Source organism: Cupressus sempervirens, chromosome 5 (genome assembly GCF_028749045.1).
Source record: "Cupressus sempervirens isolate cs-2001-9-10 chromosome 5, ASM2874904v1, whole genome shotgun sequence".
Classification (NCBI taxonomy): domain Eukaryota; kingdom Viridiplantae; phylum Streptophyta; class Pinopsida; order Cupressales; family Cupressaceae; genus Cupressus; species Cupressus sempervirens.
Window position 1 is genome coordinate 533324072 of NC_143122.1, and position 17142 is coordinate 533341213.

The window sequence follows — 17142 nt, forward strand, 5'->3', positions numbered from 1 at the left end:
TAATTTACAATCTTGCATTCAAATTTATATAATTTTTTTAGATCCATTAATTATATTTAAAAAAAATAGAATTTATATGGGCAAATTTGAATGTAATTTTTTCCCTTTTTCTTGCATTGCGGAATTTCATCTATATTTTATTTTTATTGGACACAATTTCAAATACGAACATTATGACATAGATTGTTATTACTGCAGGATTTTGGGGGCTTTTTAATAATGAAATAAGAAAACGTTTTTCACCCTTGTAGCTTTGATTTTTACCCTTATTTTCTGCTTTAATTTTTACCCTTGGCTTAAGCGAGTTATCTTGAATTTCCAAGAATAAATACAACAAATGTAATGAGCAGAGGTTTGACCTACCACTCGAGTTCTTGTAGGTCAACGATAGGCTTAGGGGACTCATCCTAACGGTCAGAGCATTGCAGGAGATTTGTTGGTCATTTTGAGCTTTTAGACACTTCAGGGTTCTCCTATTTTTTAGGGGAAAGTTGCAGTTGACTTGACAACCACATGAGGGACCTCAAAGCAGTAGAGGATCCTCATGAGCAATCATTAATTTTTGGAGTGTAGTTCAGTCAACATCAAAGATCACAGTGCTTCAGTCAGATTTAGATCTGAGCCTAGAATTGCATTTTATGAATAAATTTTTTAATATTTCTAAAGTTATGAATTTAAATAAATTAATATTAATGTGATACTATAATCACTTAATAATATTAATAAGTTATAATAATTTGGCCCTCTTCCCTAGGCACCTAGACATAAAATGTTATAATAAAATGAGGGAACATTTCTAATGATAAAATCTCTCCCCAAGAGGGCGATTTACATTAGGAGAGATACATCTTAATAAAAGTGATTCAAATTAAGGGGAGAAATCCTAAGGGGTCCGACGTGTTATGGGAAGAGGTAGAAGAGGCTTAGGGACTCAATTTTGTGCATTCACAGTTACTTTTCTCCATTGCAAATTTGTAGGAGAGCTTTGATTCGGAGATTGCAACAAGATTAACCCTGAGGAACGGAAATTTCTGGGGAAAAGGTTAGATATTCCCCCAATTTGGCTATAGGAAATAAATTGGTGATCATAGCAGCTTGAAGGAAGCAAATTGGATCATGTTGGAGCTGTGTTGTGAATAATATCAGCAGATCAGATTAGATCGGTGCTAGAAATGAAAAAAAATGGATTGCAAATTCAACCCAGGCAGGCCATACAATACTAAACAGCAATGGATACCATTAGAGGAGGTGTTTGCATTGTCTCTAAGGTTTGATTTGGAGAGAGACAACATAATTACAGTTAGTATCAGGCAGATTGCACTACCAGTAGCAGATTAGAGGTGTTTCATATTGCTTAAATCCTTTTAAGAGGCCGTGTGTCTCAGTTTGCAGGGGATGTCATCCCCAGAGAGCTATCAACAGTTTAATTTGGATGCATATGAGATATAGCCAAGTCTCCAGATTTTTGGATTATCAAATTGCTCATCATTTTCCAGGTACAAACTTGTGGTGATCAGTTGATAAAAAACGAGGAATTGGAATTGTTTCAGATTTGTCATAGTTGTGCATTTGACTGTAAGAAATAAGAATCAGTTTATTTAGTAGTGTTCAATCTTTTCCATTGTTACTTGCATTTCAGTTTTGGTAGTTTACTACTTTTTATATTGAGAATTATTGAAAACTCCAAAAAATCAGAAAACCATTAAAAAACACAAAAAAATCAGAAAAATAAAACAATAAAAATATTACTTACTCTGGTCAAAGACAATTTTCCAAACAAATTGAACATGTATTTCCTAGATGACATCTTTCAGGAAAGGAGAAATCTGTGAGTTTGCGGCCACATGATTTCAAAGGTATAATTAATCTAACAAATGGAACATATGGGATCTATAATTGAAAAGCAATGTTATATGCAAAACTTCAAACTAGGTAGACAAATGACATCAATACAAATCTTGATACTATTGTCCACTTCCAACTCAATTAGCGAAATCACAAATAGTAATGCAGAGAAAGAAAACTGGATTGAATTTTCATTTTTGCAGGATAAACACAGCACCACTATCCATATTTCAAAAATTCTGCGAGATACTGTCAATATCGCATTTTTTTGTGGGGCAAATACTGAGGTGATTATATTGCGCCAAAAACTGGCAGCGAGATATGGGAATAAATCGTGACGCATATTTCCCAATATTTCGCGATAAATGCCAAAACTCGGTAGAAGAAATCGTTGAAAAGTCTTGGGCTCTCGGGAAATTTTAGGTTTAATATTATGTTAAAATATTCATTGAAAAGTCTTCTTCATGACCTAGTCTCCCGACTTGTATTTGACTACATATGAAACCTAGTCTCCCGACTTGTATTCAACTGCATTTGATGGGATTCGACTACATTCGATGGCTGGATGAAACTGTTTGGAGTTAGGAGTTGCCATTCGACGACATTGCTTGGAGTGTGGAGTTAGCATTTGATGGCATTGAGGCTTCTTCTTCTATTGGGCCTCACATACAAGGAGCCTTTATTGACAGATGAGTAGCTAGGTGAGTTTGAGATGGAGGTGTTAGCCGATTGGACGGTCCGGCGGTGTTTCTGTATTCTATAGCCGACGGTCCGGCGGTGTTTCTGTATTCTGTAGCCGACGGTCCGACGGTGTTTCTGTATCCTATAGCCGACGGTCCGGCGGTATTTTGTATTTTGTAGCCGACGGTCCGGCGGTGTTTCTGTATTCTGTAGTCGACGGTCCGACGGTGTTTCTGTATTCTGTAGCCGACGGCGTCGATAAATAGTTTGTAGCGGATAGAATATTTGTGGCCGGCGGACTCCTTCGGGAAGGTTCGGCGGTAGTATTTATATCCCGTCTGGGATCATTGTAAAGCATCATTCATCTACTACTGTGAATTATGAAGCATAATGTATATCTGGCATATTGCGAATATTATTCTACTATTCTATTCCATTGTCTGTATGCATTGATTTCTTTACCAGTATGGTAAACATTTGGCGCCGTTGCCTTATGAATCTGGAAGGTGGGAGGAATGAAGATTAATGCCAAATCAGCTTAACAAGGATCGGAATAAAGCGAAGGGAAAAGATGGAATTCATATTGCGCAAGAGAATTTAATTCTGGCACAGCAAGCCGAACGCTGACAGAGATTCCAAAAGATTGCCGACGGAAACCAAAGTGCGGAGAAATTGTTGGAGGAGACTCGACAGCGGGTGGAATTGGTTGAAGAAGCACGGGAGGAGTTCTTGAATTTGTGTTCGCCGAGGGAAGAAAATTCAGACGGAAGAGCATCAACTCGTACGGCTCGCAGTGCCGACAGAGCACGAGCGTGGAGTGATCTCTTCGTCCAGGATAGACTTCCGCGGGAAACAATTTCAAAGGATCCTTCTTCTTCACCAAGGTTCGCAGCTATCGACACCTGCGGTGTGGAAGTGCCGACCGCCGGTGCGGAATTGCAGACCGCCGGTGCGGGAGTGCCGATCGCCGGTGTGGGAGTGCTGACCAGTGTAGGAGTGCAGACCTCCAGTGTTATGGCGGGACCCAAAGAAAAGCTGCCGAAATTTGAAGGCGATGGTACAGCCGACCCCCTCCGACATTGTAAGACATGCGAGACGATCTGGTGGGCAAATGGAATCACAGATGCCGACGAATGGGTCAGGCAATTTTCGGCAACCCTACGGGGTGTTGCGATTGATTGGTTTTCGGATATGGATCCGCAGAAGCTGGATACATGGGATAACATTAAAAAGGAGTTCTTGGCGGAATTTAAACTCTTGCGGGATGATAATGAAATCGTAGCGGAAATTTTCAATACCAAGCAAGGGAAGCACGAAACTGTCCGTGTCTACGCCAGGAGATTAAAAGACTTAATAAACAAAATGGAAAGCAAGCCAGCGGACGGATTGCAGAAAAGGTGGTTTGTGGACGGCCTACGTTCACAGTTGCGGAGGAAAATGAAAATTGTCCCACCGTCATCATATGTGGATGCTTATAACAGAGCACTGAACCTTGAAAGTGAAAAAAAGACAAAGAAGAAGAAAACTAGCTCCTCTAATTCTGATGACGACGAGCCTGCCGGAGATGATAGCAGTGACAACGAAGGTAGTAGCAAAAAGGTTCGTGCCTTACTGAAGGATATGGTTCGAATGATGAAGGAGTTTAAAAACATGCAGAAGGAGCCAAAAGGTAGTGAACTGTGGTGCACGGAATGTAAGACCGACGGTTATACTAAGGGATCGTGTCCGAAGAACCAATTCTGTGACATCTGTCAGATCATGGGCCATTCGACAAAGGACTGTCCCTTTCACATGAAGACAAGAAGATCTCCGCAGGTGCTTCTTACGCAGCAGGCTTCCCCGTCGGGCAGTAACGGAAATGCAAACATTGATGGTGCCACATCCAGAGGGTATAGGAATAATAGCAGAGGGCAAAATAACAACAATGCAAACAATAACAATAATAATGGGAGCCGAAGTCGAACTCAGTATGATGCAAACGGACGGCCAATCGTTCAATGCCGAGCATGTAATTTGTGGGGTCATTTTGCGCAGGATTGTACAGCGGCAAACACACCGAAATTATTATGCAATGGTGCGGACTCGGCGATCACGAAGATTCCAAGTGTCCAAAGTCTGGCGTAAACTTGATCACTATCGGCACGGATGTAGAGGAGGTTCTGGCAATTACACGGAGGCAAGCGGAGGAGAAGAGGAAATTGGGGGAAGCGCAGGCAAAAATTGCAAAGGCATTGTTGACGGGGACATCTCAGTTGAAGGACATCCCCGACAACGGCGCCAAATGTTTACCGTACTGGTAAAGAAATCAACGCATACAAACAATGGAATAGAATAGCAGAATAATATTCGCAATATGCCAGACATACATTATGCTTTATAATATTCGCAGTAGTAGATGAATGATGCTTTACAATGATCCCAGACGGGATATAAATACTACTGCCGAACCTTCCTGAAGGAGTCCGTTGGCCACAAATATTCTATCCGCTACAAACTATTTACCGACGCCATCGGCTACAGAATACAGAAACACCGTCGGCTACAGAATATAGAAACACTGCCGGACCGTTGGCTACATAATACAGAAACACCGCCGGACCGTCGGCTACAAAATACAAAATACCGCCGGACCGTCGGCTACAGGATACAGAAACACTGCTGGACCGTCGGCTACAGAATACAAAAACACCGTCGGACCGTCCAGTCGGCTAACACCATCCCCCCCCAAAAAGAAAAGTCGTCTCTTGACGACTGACAAAATATCTGAGACAAATTAACAAACAAAATACATTAACAAAGTGACTACAACAAGAGAAATCTGCTTCTGTCACATCACTTCCACATTCATCCCGTTACATCTGTAGCCTCTGCTAACACAATACTGTCTCCTCAAGCTGACCTTGATAGCCACCTGTGCTGCTTTCTCTGTTTTCAATTCCTCGGTACCCTGAGCCAAGTGTCGCTGCACTACCTCCAACTGGATGATCAGCTCCTCCCGAGCTCTCTATGCATCCACCAAGACAGCCTCACAGCCAACACCTGCTCCCACTGCCTCTGGTACACAAACAATCCATGCCTGTAGCAACTTCAACTCTTTTAAACTGGTTAGACTCCCACGACTGATATCCGCAACGACTGGGGGTCCAGGGGGCAATGCCCTCGGTGGGGTCGAGGGGCAGCGCCCCCGCGGGGTCCTGGGGCAGCACTTCGAAACCCACACAAAAATGCACGGAACACACCATTTCTGTCATTATCTACCGATTCTGCACTCTTTCTGGCAACCACGGATGCGTTCCCTTCCCTTTGGCATCATCTGTTACTCATTTTGAACAACTTGATTCTGTTGTTGTTTTTTTTTTTTTTACTGCTTCCTCTACAATCCACCACAAATCCCTCTGCACACAGAAATTCTTCTCCTTCTGGCAGAACAAGCACTCTTCTTTATGTCTCTGTTTCCCTGTGGAAGTCTGGCTGGAGGAGGGAATGGAGTCTGGCGGGAATGTTTTTTACCCACGGCTTTTCTTTTTACAGGTGAAGACTGCCTGCGGACCTTCCCTTGTTACCAGCGGAGAAAGACAAGTTTTATGCCTATGGTCTTTTCCCTTACCGTCTGAGACTGTTATAACTTCTGGCGGAAATGATTTTAAAATTGTCTTTTAGAGAAGAATGTTTTTAAAGCCTGCGGGCTTGTTTTTGGCGGAGGAGAAACTCTGACTGGCGGAGTTGAATCTTTTAATTACACCCACGTCCTTTCCGCGGCCTTACTTTTCTTACCCACGGCCTATCTTTCCTTACCCGCGACCTTTCTTCTCCTCCCCGCGGCCTTTCTTCTCCTACCCGCGGCCTGGTGGAGGAATTTTTTTAAAAAAAAAAAAGTTTGTGCCCGTGGACAGCTGCCCGCAGGGCTTATAACCACTCGCGAACAGACTGTCCGTGGGACCATCCGCGGCTTTCTCTGCCCGCGGCCAACCTGTCCGCGGGACTTTTAGCCCGCAGACAAGCAGTTGTCCGCGGGACTTCTACTGCCCACGAATATTATTCTGCTATTCTATTCCATTGTCTATATGCATTGATTTCTTTACCAGTACGAGACTTCTATTGGTCCTCACATACAAGGAGCCTTTATTGACAGATGAGCAACTAGGTGAGTTTGAGATGGAGGAAGATGACTGGGATGTGGATGTGGTAGTATGTGACGAGGAACATGAGCTTGGTCATCCATCAGAGGTTTCTATTGAGCCCGAGCTATCTATTCATGCACTTGTTGAGAATCTTGCCAGAGAAACTACTTCAACACTACCCACCCAGCAACAACGATCTCTTTTGACCTCTACTCATAGATGTATTTTATGATTGTTACTTTTAGTTTTCATTGCTATTGAAACTTGAACCTAATATGTATTCAGAAGTTTTAGTTTCATGGAGTTTGACTTCTATATATGTTGAACTTATTTATATTCAAATGTTGTACTTGGTTTTTGGTATATGGTTCTATCACTGTGTTAATCTACTAAGTTTTAGTTGCTATGAGTTATTGTTTAATTCAAAACTTTGATTAATATGTGGTGGACATGTCAAATCATTATATGTTCTACAAATTTGGTGTATGTATGAGTTTTTAAGAATATTTTAAAAAATTGTAAATTTTCAAATGTTCGATAGAAGTGCTGATTTATTGCTGAATATTTCACCGAGTTTTTGCCGATTCCGATATTTTCAAAATTTTTGGGCCAGACGAGATATTGCCAAAACCGAATTTTTAAACTATGCCACCATCATTTAAAAACATTGTGCTCAAAATACTTATTTGTAAGATTTGAAAAACCCAAATGTTTCAGATTTATGATAATAATCATTTAATCTCCAAAAACAGTGTTTTTAAAGCAACACTTGGAAAAAAGGGAAATAAAACACCTCTAAAAATTAACAGAACTGAAATAAAATCTGACTAAAACACCTAAATAATAGGACCTAAACATTCTTTCCAAATATAGAACTCTTCAAAAAGAAAATGCTGAGGATGGTTATCTGATCGATGTTTGTTTTCATTGGTTAATCTGTGCAACTGATTCAATCATCAGTCACTTGTCAACATAAGTATCACTCAAATGTATATATATTCTATCACATATTCGTAATGAATGTTCCCCCCTCTTATCTCTTGAAAAGGGTTTGCCCCTTGAAGCTATATTTTGAACATGCAGCCTTTATGAATATCTTAATAGTTTGATTTGTTATCATCATTAATAATTGGCATCAGTGGTAATTGTTCCAAGTGGCAAATTTCTTTAGTTCATATTTTGGTAAATGTCTTTTTACCGAAAACCACAGTTTTGGATCAACTTGTGCACACTGCTTATATAACTTTGGTGTTAGTGTTGGATAGACTAAAAACTATCTGATTTACTATTTCCTTACTCACACTCTATCCTTTCTCTTCTTCGAGTCTTTGTGATTTTGACCTGGACCTTAATTCTTTCTCTTGAAAATGAAATTCATTCGTGAGAAGTCTTTTAAAGGGATCATCAATTTAAATTTCTTAAGCATGTTGATGTAATATCGAATAGATAGAAAACATTTAGAAGAAGATAAAAATTAATAAGAACTATTAAGGAGTCCTCAATCACCCATTTAGGCACTGCTACAGCGTACACATACTAGCCTAGTATGAGACGGTTTTTGATAAAGAATCAAGTTTCAACCTTAGCCTAGAGGAGTGATTATGTAATTCCTCTACTTGTCTTGCTAAGGATAATATTTTGACAAGGTTGACATGTTGATGTTATTTGAACCATAATTGGAGAACATGGACATGGAAACCCAAAATTTGTCTTTAACTTGGGACTTGGATATTTTTTGGCAAAACTGAAAAACATAACATAATTATGTGAGAAAGCAGAAATCAATCTATTTAGAGAATACATTAGTCTTGATTATTAGTTTGTCGCGATTCTAAGATTACAAATGTCATATGATCCTCAAGCCGAAAAACACATTCCTTTAGTTTAGGATACAATGAATAATTGGTAGGTCTGGATTCATGAATCCAGCTAAGCACAATTGCATTTTGGGTTCATGAGCTGCCCTAACTCTAGGTTGTCAACACAAGTTTTCTCATGGACATCTCTACATTGCTAAAAAGATTGGACATGACAAAAATTTGTAAGGCCTGAAATTTGACTCAGACTTGTCGTATGGCAAGAAATTGACAAAAATGTCCAAATGTAATATTTGCAAAAATAATCTTGAAAAACATATAAAATTGGATTTAGATAACTGTGTTGGCTAAATATTTTGCAAGTAGTTGTAAACAAATTTCTTAGAAAGTGAATTACTTAAACACAATATGTGAGATATAATGTCTTGTCTCAATTAAGGGATACACCCTTCTTATTGCTGCTGAATCAATTAAAACTTAACAAGAAATCAAACTAATCTATGATTGGGTGTTGCACGTATCCTTTCCTATTGCTTTGGGAAGGATTTCCACTTTCATAAACATGCACTTACAAACTTGAGACTTTTGACAATCTAACATCTAATCAGTAATTTACAAACTTGAGACTTCTGACAAGTTCACTCTCAGCACTAATTGGAGAAATAATGCCAATACTCTTAAGCTTTACTGAAAGATTATCCTTAAACGTACCCATATACTGTTTACTGAGGAATGCACATAAGCTCAAGGACTCATACACTATCCTATAATGATTCATAGGATGAGGCAGCAATTTATTTAGCATGATGACTTTAACAAAAAATTTTCTTTCTAATCTTTACTATCACAGAAATTCAAGCTCAAAGACTATGTATTCACTTCTACGTAACATAAATTGAAAAGGACAACATAAAGTCTGTATGAAATCAGATTTAAAGCTTTCCTTATAATTGGTACAATTAACTCATACAATTTTCTCAATAAATCCGAGATAATACATCTTTTGTGACATAAGAACATTGTTTACACCATGTCGGCTACACAATATTTACAGACGACAAACACAACAATGATATAACAAGTTCCTCCAGTTCAAAGATTGAAATCACTAGCTCTTTTATTTACTTTGAAATCAGCTACCACAATAAAAAAACAAAGTTTGTATTTTGCACAATTCCAAAAGAGTTTTCTTGCAAGGCATAAAGATAAAAATGACAATGAAGCACCCTCCTGTATATAGGTGAGGGGCTGAGAGCAAAAGGCTGGAGAAGTCCAACTAACTATGACTTTTTCCACAACAAACTATTACTTATCCCAAATAGCTGTCCTAATATAACTTGACTTACAATTTGTTCACATGCAATTACAAGTTACAATTTATGTGTAATTAATGTTTATATGTAGCCACAAGTTTTTATCAACACAAAATTTGTCAAAAAAATTAAACCCTACAACTAAAAACTGGGAAGAACAACTAAGTTTCTTGAGACGCTCCTAGCACTTATTCACTTCTATTAATGAATGCTTTATATTTGCAAATTAACTTGTGCATCTCTTCAGGATTAGGCACAACTGTGCTCTCTGCCTCCGCAGTTGTCTTGGTAACTACATCTGAACACCTGGTGACTATTGTCTTGTTATCCTCAAGAACTGTCTAAAGCCAATCAAGTAAAAATTGGTACTGTGTGAGCTTGTAAAATGAATTTAGTGTGAAATAATCTGCCTAAAGCTCTAGATGGATCATCAACACAAGTTTTGCAAGTGCAATGTGATGGAACTCTAAAATTTGGCAAATTTAGAGTCCCAAAAAGTTAAAACCATGCCAAGAGGAGAATCTTCATGTGTGACAATGTGTAAATTCTCAGTTTCAAACATGTTCTCACCATTCTAAATCCTAGAAGCCCATCTAATGCATCCACTCGGTGGTCAATTTTCAGATCTTACCCACTACTTATATTCAAACAATATGCTTCAAAAAACTATAAGGTCATGATGAGAAGAATATGGAAAAGGAAGTTGTTTCATATAGGCATGCATTTTTCAGCACTATCTAGAGTGGTTTGATATCAGACATATCATGATGAACTTGCAGATCAATGCCCAACCTTATTAGTTTTGAAATATGAAGGATGTTATATACATCATGGAAACAAAATCAAGCAATGACATTATAGATCTAAACCTTCAGGATAAATAAGCCATTGTAGAAAGGCATCCTGAATCTGTTGAAATTTCTAACAAACCCTTTCACCAGTTCCCCTCTGATGTTGAACAGTTCAAATCATTTTAATACAAATTCCATCTGATCACTATTAAACCCAAAGTCAGCTAACATTTTGTCAAACAACTTGCTAGGAAAAGAGTTTGTTTGTAGAGATGTGATTTTCAATGTTTAACTATCACAATGGCAGATTGTATGTGTTATTATAGTGAGAACCAATTGTGTAATTAAACTTCATCCATGAGAAGAAACATTATATGAAGGGTAAACAAGTAGAGACTAATTTATAATGCAATCATAAATGGAGGCAAACCTTAGATCAACAAATATTTCTCCACAACATCGACAGTCGACTGAATAGGATGCAACTCTTGAGATCTCTTGTGGCACAAATCATCAATTTCTTCTTGTGTTAGGTAGATTCTTAAAATACTGCTTTCCAGATGAAAAACCGCTTGTTTAATTTTTGTCCGGAATTAATAAATATTGGCATTGCAGCAAAGAATGACTCTGCTGTAGCTTTTTAGCGCATTCCCATGCATGAACAAATAATCTACATAATAATTTGGCACCAAATAACCATCCAAAACTGTAGATTGATCAGCATGATGACATTAATGTTCTTCTCCTTTGTTGTATTTCACTAACTGAATCTATGTATTGCTTCTTAATCAAGCTCCACCAGATATTCAAGACAATCTGAAATCAATGTCTTTATCATCAGCTGATCATGTTGGCTATCTATGGTTGAACAAACCGCAACACCCAACTTATATCAAAGCAACGTTTCTAACCTTGTCCCTGCAGTATTCAATCTGAAACCGCTGTATATTGAGAGGTTAGTAGCTTCTCAAAAATCTTCAGATTACCTTGTAGAGGATCCAGCCTCATCTTTTGTCAAGCAGCAGTGAAATGGGCTCCAGAATGCATTCAATATCAGAGGTCGATATTAATATTTGATCAAAGTTCCATGCTGATATGCAGTCCACTGTCTCAACCACACTAAGTAAAATTAGACAGAAATTCCTCTTGAAATCCATGGCATATCTCAGAATTTGTATTGTGCACCAAGAATAGCTGATTGTTTTGGATTCTGATTCACAAAAGCTTCAGAAGCGAGGATGATGTCGTTTACAGCAGTCCTGAGTCTTTATAACCCACCAACATTTATTCCCATATAAGAGAGCATGCATTCAAAATAGCCAATACCATTCATTACCAATAAAAAAATGGCAGCACCATATATCGCAGGAAATTCATCAGCACACCCAGAATATGCCCTTATGTTTGGATTCGCAGCTTCACAAAAAAATAACTGTCCCATATTAATACCAACAACAGTTACAAATTCTGCTCGAAGAAGTTGCATCCAGCTCATAATAGGAAAACCGCGAAACCCAAATTTAATAATTATATCTGTTCGAAACTTGATATGGAATTCGAGGAGAACAACATATGTATTTCTGTGGGATTGAAAAACCCGATAATTATTTCACAAATATCTCTTGCTAAACTTTAGCGTAGACCGCCAATAACAATATCAGCTTCAAATATTACACATTTCAAATGACAATATCGGTTCAAACAAAGAAACGGGCCTGCAGACAAGCTCTTATAATATATTTCTCCACCGCAATGTTTAAAATTATCTTCACCCTATGAGTTCACGACAAGTTATTATTTCAAGACCTTTAATTATTTCATTCAAGAAAGTCTTCAATCGTATATTATGTGCACCCAAATTCGACAATAGAAGCCGATCAATATACTTGGTCTTGCGTGGTTTAAAAAAGACTTTGGAGATTTTAATCAAAGCTGCTCATGAAATTCCTGCATATAACTTTACTCCAATTGAAATTATGGCTTTGATTAATATTGTCCAAAAATTTAATCATGCTTGTTTTGGCTTTGGGTATCCAAGATAATCGTTTGCTCAACTATTTTAATTTATTCGGTGTCTCCGATGATTTACAGGATTAAATTCAACCATCAAGTATTTGTCCTTCTACCAATATAGTGTGACCAAATATTTCATTTCTTGACCCGCATGAGTTTTTTAATAATCTCCTGCACACAATATGGAATTATGGCTCCACGGCAATATGGTTGACCAAAAATTATTTTCAGAAAACCTTTGTAAAAAAAATACAGGGAACCCATTAATTCTTTTATCTCACTATGTCATATAATCCAGCAGATGGCCACAAGATTTCTTTCTTTCTATTAACTTCAACCTCTGTAAGTGTGTGCTACTTATATAACCCTCGCATGCTTCACTGCTTTGATACCACTGAAATATCTCACCCTTGATATTAAATCCCAAACTCCCAATATATTTTCAGAAGCATAAACAAATGATTTTATGCAACAAAAACTTCAGGATAGCCATTAAGTAACCACCAACAAATACTCAGATTTGAACAGCAAATTTGTTATTGCATTACAAATTTATCAATACAATAACGTAACTTATTTCAATTTTAAATACAACAATAACAGTTAGATTGGATAGTAAAGATAAAGTGAAAGCACAAGTGAGACACCACCTGGTGTGATGTTTCTAATGGACAATGGGGTTTCATCCATTGTTTTTTGGCTCAAGGGTTTCCGTCCTCAGACTGTTTGAAAGCTGATAGCTTTCCAAATAATTCTCCAAGAGAGAATGGAATCCAAACCATAAACCAAGCATGAAGAGAATGAGCTTCTAAAGATCCTTTTGTAGACATCTTTGTGTCTTTTCATTTCCTCTGCTCGACTCTTCATATTTCTTGTGTCTTATTCCAGTTTTAATTAGTGTCTCCTTTTAATTATAAAGTGGCATAGTAAATAGACTATTAAATCTTCTGACATCAAAATAAATAACTCGTTGAACTTGAAAAGCATTGTGTAATAGCTTGGCGGAAAGCTCTTGGTAAGACACTCCAAGTTCAATACTGCAAAATCAGAAATATTGACTCCAATCAACTTACTATAGGTGGTAAGTATCAGAAAAACCTGCTATCTCATTTCTAATTTGCTTGAAAGTGAAGATGCCTATGTCGAAACTCACACTGATCCTTGCAATGTTCTGGTTAGCCCAGGAGACCATGGTGAAAATGGCTAACGACGCTGTTGGTAATCAAAATCGCTGGTTAGAAACCTACGAGCCTTGCCTACTCGATGTTGGGTATCTAACTGATTTTGGCCAACTTAATAGGACTAATCTGATCGATTCAAATCCTCTACGCATTTGGCTCCGCCAGACCAAGGCCTGTTCACCCAAATCCTGGATAGCAAACACTTGGATCCAAGATGATTTATAGTGGATTGTAACACAAAAAAATTCCTCAACTGGCAAGTGTCAAGGAAACTTTCCGGATTGTGATTAATAACTATTATTCTTCAAATTTCAATTACTAGAATTGAGAGTTGCTGAAAGGAAAATTTAAAATGATTTATTAAAACTGATAAATATCAAATCCTTCGGAAAGAGATTAGAAAGCTTCCAGCACATGTATTGAGAAGCATGAACGGTTAAATGATCAGTGCTAGATTTCAAATGGGCTATAGAGTCAATAGTATATTTTCTCACATACAATTTTATGATATATAGTATTTATAAGCAACTCTGTTATCACGACGTATTAAATTATTCACTTTAATGCATATTCAAACTAGTCTATAATGCTTTAACCTATAGAGGGACAAAATAGATACAAATATGAAAACAACTTTATTTTACCATATTTGTATTTATCAAGTTCAAATAGCAAAGAATATTTTAATCTACTTATCCTGACAATGAATTATTGATAAAAATAAAATAATCACAAAAGACGGATTATATAATGTTTAACTCTAGCACAAATGAAATTCTTACTGATTTTATTGCAAACAGGTCATATTGAAGACATCCAAATATCAATGCTCCATTCAACATAAATATTCACAATATTTGAAATATTCGTCCAACACCTTCAATGCGCAAGGGCTTGGTTCAACTTTTAAGCCTTCTCAGAAGATGAAGTTTGATGATATTTGCTTCAGAACATATAAAGTTTCACCTTTTTTAGAGTGATCAAAAAATGAAAATCGTGCTGCTTGGTTTTCTATTGCATATATTTATAGAGGACGAATAGACATTAGTTTCCCTCCTAAACATCGCACCTTTTCAATACTTTAACAAATTACTTTTCTTAATACTTTTCTAATCTCTCCGGGGCGTAACTGGAAACTTCCCGACTTCAAAACTTAAAAACTCTAAAAAGCATCGCACAGGAAAAATGGCTATCTGGGTAATACGCTACATGAATCCTGATTCACTAGTTCTGCCATATATCTTGCTTCATTTATGTATTGCTAGGCATTATAACGTATAGTCAAAATGGAAGGTGTAGTTCCCTGCAATGAATCTTCTTCACGTCATTCCACTATCTCTACGACTTCTAGATACGCTTTCTTCCTCTGCTTCAAACATATTGCACCGGTCCATAATAGTTTTCAAAAACATTCTAGTCTTTTGAATAATTGCAGGCCTGTCCCTCTATTTCGCCTTCATTTCGAACAACATCAAAGTGCAGGTGCTTGATATCGTGGATGACACCGACTAGTGATAGTGAAAGCTTTCTTGACGCGGGTTCTCTTCTATCACGTGAATCATCTAGATGACCTTTGATGCATTCAGATTGCGGGTGAATCATCCTGATGTCTTCGGCTCCTTCATGCTTGGTGACTTCCTGAATGCATGATGAGGAACATCATTACTATGAATATCGCTGCCGCAAGAAGGTTCCTATACTCTCCTATGCACTCGGCCCTGCAAGACAAAGAAATAAAATGTCAGCAAACATACGAAATGATTACATGCGGGTTGATGAAAAGCTAACGCTAGAGCCCTCATGACATGTACGCATCTTCAGTTCCTGTTGTCTGCAGGTTATTACTTCTGTCCATCTTAGAAGAAATTGTCGCTGTGTCATGGCCACCTGTGATTGAATACAGCTTCATTTGTTTTCATTTGCAATAAAACTCCAACTTTTTCCTCAGTCGCATACCAATAATCTTCTCCATTAGATATATAAACTCTCAACAATAACAAGAAAATGCTATGTTTCTTCAGTTTCCTTTGTCCTCTCCTCCATTGCCTCAAGGACTTGGACCATCTTTGCCTGTAGGAGTTCAAGTTCTGTTTGTCTATGATTTATGTCTTCACGTAAATGTTTGATTTCATTAGTTAGCCCTTCAATCTCGCACCTTCCCATTTTCACAAACTCGCTCAATTCTTCATTTTCATCTAATATTCTTTTCATCTCCAGCTCAGCTTTCATTTTCTCAACTTCTGATCTTTCTCAACCGTCATCCTTACCAGTCTATCATTCTCTTCTGTAAGAAATGTTAATCTATTTTTAGTTCTTCTATTTCTACTTGAAGATTCGTCAGATGCTCATTTTTCTCAAATTCTCTTGCAGTTGTTGAGTCATCTTGTTGCCGAAGGGAAACCAGTTCCTCCTCTAGGCAAATAATGGTCTCTGCTGTTTCAGTTTCAACCTGTCTGCGTACATTATCCATTAAAATTATCAAATCCATTCATATCTCTAAAACTAAGTAACTGTTCAGCACCAACAGTGATTGTATGACTCAAAGAATTGATAATATATGAATCCATGACATGTTTCTCGGTTCCTTGCGAATTTATTCTGACTGGATCATTAGCAGGCTTGACTGTAATATCAATATCATTCAGAAGTGGATGACGACCCTTTTAAGAAGGAAAGCTTAACATTCTTCAGTAATCCCTTAATCTCAAGGCAGAAATGAAGAGTTCCTCCAGATTATGGTTTTTACACACTTAACTGTAAGTAGCATCATAAATTTCAGATTTAAATCAAATCTGGATAATTAAAGCCTTTTAAAAAATAGTAGATACAACACGTTACACCCCTGTCTACAAACTTGAAATCCTGCGATAGTTGTTTGGAAAATCTTAGCATCCTGGGGAGAACAAAACTAATACTTCCTTCTCTGGCACACCAACAACTTCTGATAGCTCACTCAAACCTCTCACAACGCTCGTTCCCTCATATAATTTGATCTCTAATAATCATCAGCATATGGCATGAGAACTCTCGTCATTGGTATACAACATAAAAAATGAAAAGATATGAAAATGTATAAGAATAGAGCTTCTCAAATTTGAGTTCCATCAGTGGCTCTTTTTGGGGACATATGCTCGTGGTGGGCATAGCGAGATCTCAGTTATCTCTCGAGGAGCAGACCTGCCAAAAAATTAGGAGCAATCAGTTCATGGAATAATACATATACAAACATAAAAAAATAAAATAAAAATATAGTAAAACAAAGAAAAGAGTTAGTACTCCCCTTTTCATGCTCATTGAAAGAATGGCTTAAGGTATTGTCCATGGACTGGAAAATTTTGAATACGACCATCTGTATCTTGCAAAAAATAAGATTGCTCCCT

The 17142-nt window shown here is 37.6% G+C and overlaps 1 protein-coding gene and 1 long non-coding RNA gene across 7 annotated transcripts in view; both read left to right on the top strand.

The window, feature by feature from the left end:
• CNBT1 (cyclic nucleotide-binding transporter 1) overlaps positions 1–17142 on the top strand; it is a 275486-nt gene that overhangs the window by 133796 nt on the left and 124548 nt on the right. The window lies entirely within an intron of this gene.
• LOC149557048 (uncharacterized) lies at positions 2390–7010 on the top strand. Its single transcript, XR_016352381.1, has 2 exons — positions 2390–2546; positions 6671–7010. It is a non-coding gene; the product is annotated as an uncharacterized LOC149557048 (long non-coding RNA).